Below are 4,139 nucleotides of genomic sequence, written 5' to 3' on the forward strand. Positions count from 1 at the left end.
GACTGGGGAAGGGGGTGGGGTGGGGGGGGAGGGAAGAACAAACTCCCATCTTCCTCGTTTTGATTCGCGTCCTTTTTTCATTTCATGTATTTTTAAAGCAAGTTGGACAGCTCATCCTCTAGAGTTCCGAACCGAAAAAGACCAGATTTAAAGCACTCGGTAGTTTGAATGGAAAAACCACATCCCTGCTAAATGCAGACTGGTGTCAGCTGTTCTTTTGAGTCGTGGCAGTGCTGTGATGGCCTCAGGCCCACATCCTCCCCTTCCTCGGGAACCTGAAGGGTTTCCCTTTGAGTCCTATGGCTCGAGGTCGATGTCCTTCAGGTGACCAGCACCTGCTCTTGGGTACACTGCAGAACATGAGTTCCTTTATTGGGTGTTTGATTCATCCGGCCCCACAGAATGCATGCACTGAAAAGTATGCTTTTTTGGTTGGTTTTCTTAAAACAAAACAACAGGTGTATTTCTCCTATTTCTCTCAGTTCTGTTGTATCCCATATATGCACTTTGGGTTTGTAGCAGTGACAATGTTTGGTAAATAGCTGAGGACTTTGTTACAAACCATGAATGTCTTGTGCTTACTCTGGTATGCAAGAAAACAAGGAGGTGCTTTAAGAATATATTGTGGTTTTTTGTTTTTACTGCCTTTTTCAAAGAGTTGCAGGTACAGTGGGGTCTGCTTCCACAGTGCAAACTCTGAGCAAGTGTGCTTCTCTCCAGAGATGGTTTTAATTCTGTAATAATTTAATTACCTAAAAGTTCTCATTATCCTTTTACCTCTTTGTTAATAGCAAGGAACTGCTGTCTGCTAGGAACTTTTCAGGTACAGTACAGTGGGCATTACATGAGGTTTATCATTCTGTAGGCACCCGGAGTAAAGTGTTCTTAGCATCCTGGAGAAGCACTCCAGGCTGCTGAGGTGGGAGGAAACAGTTTGCCTTGATTTTTTCCAAAGAACTTTGCTCGTTTTCTCATTCGTTTTCCCCTCATTGGGCACTTTCCTCCAGCTGTTACACCTTGCTTATACAGCACTGATGAAGGGGGAAAAAGGCATCTGAATCCCCACTGTTTCAGTTAACAGCTGGAGGGATGTTGTCTCTGGCTTCTGAGCTGAAGGGTGACTGATATACAGGCCCTAAAATGTAACCTTGCACTTAAAACCAGAATGTAGTCTTGCACTTAGCCACATTTTCAGAGCCAGGCAATGTCAACGCAGCACTGCTTCTCTCAGTTGTCCTCCAATGGGTGATTGGTGCAGGTTGGTCTCCCCATCAACTTCCACCACAGGCAAAAAAAACCCCATTCCAAGAGTGGGGAGGGGTTGCCAGTAGCATCAATGAAGGAGGAGATGTGTTGAATGTATTGCGTGGGCACTGCAGTTGCGTCGTGTGCTCGAGATTCGCTGTCACAGAGGTGCGTTTCTGTAGGACCTCTTGATGGAGCAGCTTTCAGTGGGGTTGGATTTCCCATTCCTGGCCTGAAGGAGCAGTGCTGCGTCCCGAGCATCGCTGGGAGCTGAGAACTTGAATGTGGCAGCGGAACTTGAAAGCAAATTTTGGTTTTAGAGCCACTTTTCTTTCTAAAAGCCTCATTTAATGCTCTTAAGTGTTTGAGGGCGAAATCCGGGCTTCCTGGATTCTTCTCCTTCAGTGTGAATGTAATAGATGGCAGAAATCAGCTGTTCATCTTACTATTAACAAGGAGACTTCCTCAGAATGACACCAACAATGCAGATAACGATGTGTTAGGAGATGATATGGCATATTTACCACTTCCTGCACAGAATGTCTGTCTGAATTCTCCCAGGTGTCTGTTGCGTGTTGGCATGCAATCAGCACTGCTGCTGACTTGCCTTCCAGTGCTCCTCGCATTCGGGGCGAGTTTTCCCATGAACCTGAAACGGGGAGCAGAATTTGAAGGGAAAGAATCTTGAACTGCTGGGAATTCCAATCTGCCCAAGGCCCCAAAGAAGCACTGATGTTACCACGTCCAACGCTGCCGCTTGCTGAGCACGGTGGTTGTTCATGCTGACACCCAACAGACACCTGCAGTTGTTTTAAAGCCTGTAAACCTCGGGGTCAACACAGCTTGTCCACACATCAGAGCAAACTGTGGGTGAGCAGCTGAGGCAGCGTGGGATGCCTTTCTCCTTGTTAAATAGCAGCGGTTGTACTTTTATGGGTCGCTGTGCTGGAGGGCAGCACGACAGGCTGTGTTGGACTCCAGGTTTTCTGCTTTCTTATGGAACGGAGTACCTGCTTCTTTAAATCTGGTTTCTTTGTGGTTGCTGCTCTGTTTTGTAAGCAAGGATTTTACCACCCTTTGAGGGTAATTAATGTCAAAACCTAATTGACTGGCAACGTTTGTTTTGCCGGCACTTAGTCGCGTGCTGCCATTGAGTCCGGCACGGCGTTGGCTGTGCTTTCCCTTGGGCCCCAAAGGTGCACCATTGGAGTAACTGTCCTCTGAAAGTCATCTTGGCCAGGGCTGACCGCGTGTGGAAGTCCGTATGTGATACCACTTCTGTCTAGAGCAGAACAGATGTAGCAGACTTCAGCTCTCTAATCATATTTGGCATTATGTTGCTCGGGCAGGAGCTCAGTATTCCTTCTAACGTCGTGTGCAGCCAGTGTTCCTTGTTGAATTACTGTGGAAAAAGGATGTCCTTTTCCTGAATCATTTTGTATAGCTGTGCTTTATGCTTTGGGGAAAGAACCTCAAATGACTCATACTTTTGTTTAAGATTTTAGTAGGGTTGTTTTTGTTTTTGTTTTTTTTAATTGGAAACTTTATGCAACTTCCTTGGCTGCTGGCCAGTGGCTTTGTTTGCTCCAGCCTGGTGCTTGGTCTGCTGCTGCCTGTTACCATCAGCTCTGCAGGCAGAGGTTCTGGGTTACAAGCCCCAGAGGATCCTTTTAAGCATTGCAGAGGGAGAAGGGATTTACGTGCCGGGCAAATCTTAACCTTCTCCATTAAAGTGTATGGATGTTGAAGGAACGATTTGGTGACCCTACGGAGGGCACGGAGGAGAGCTTGGGATGTCTTGCATTGTCGCAGAGCCATCGAGCTGATGGTAACTGAGGTGAAAGGCCTTAAGTATTAATGTGGAGGAGGAGGAGTGAATGAAAATTGTGAAGACAGGTTCAAAAACTCTGAGGACTCAGGGAAAATGGCTTGGAAATACTCAGTTCCGGGCTTTATGTAAACAGTGGTGAGGGCAGTGCTCCTGTGGAGCCTCTTGCACGCCTGTTGAACAGAAACAAGAGTGGAGAAAATTGCTGCCATGCATAATACAGAGTTTTTGGGGTTCTTTCCCCCTTGTCTGCCCATTTTCTATGGACTTTCTGCAGATTGTGCTGAAGGACAGGTATTCCAATGAATTATAACCTGAATGCTGGGATGGTTTTTGTGTTATTAGGCTGAAGGCAGAGCGTATTGTTCAAAGAACGGTTAACCAAACCCACACCTGCAGCTCTGGTTGTGTGCAAACGATGGGTGAGAAACACAACGTGAATAGCATCGACTTTAAATCCTATGGGATGCCTCTCTGCTTTGCCCTCTCCTTTAACGTCGTCAGAATGACACAGGAGAGCTGAGAGCATGAGAGAGCCTTGTGAGCACTACGTGTCATACTTCTGTTGATATGTTGCCTTCAGGAGATGCTCTTTGAGGAAAGCCAACTCCATTGGCATCACTTGGGTTGGTTTTTCTCGCGGGTGATGCTTCTGATTTGTCATGATAGCTGTTAATGGTGACCATTGATGCTGGAAGCCTGGTTTAACCTCGGTCCAAAACCAAACTCTGTGCTGCTCGTTGTGCTTCCGTACATGGAAGGTGACTTCATTCAAGGTTTCATGCCCTTGGGTGGTGTTGAAGTCTGGGTAGAATATTCAGGAAGGCTTTGTCGTTCTGTATAATGTAAGGAGGGGGAAATCTGTTGTATGCATTTGTATGGAATAACATTTTCTTTCCTCCTGCAAGCAAAGCTGGCGGACAGCAGAGGACAACCGCATGGGATACCGAGCTCTAATGGACCTTTGGGAAGAGAAGCTGTGGCTTGAGTGGAATTTACATGGGCCTCTTGATGGAAGAAAGCTTATCTGTTTAGTATTTGTGCATTTTACTAAAAATGGCAGCTT

Source organism: Meleagris gallopavo, chromosome 28 (genome assembly GCF_000146605.3).
Source record: "Meleagris gallopavo isolate NT-WF06-2002-E0010 breed Aviagen turkey brand Nicholas breeding stock chromosome 28, Turkey_5.1, whole genome shotgun sequence".
In the NCBI taxonomy this organism is placed as follows: domain Eukaryota; kingdom Metazoa; phylum Chordata; class Aves; order Galliformes; family Phasianidae; genus Meleagris; species Meleagris gallopavo.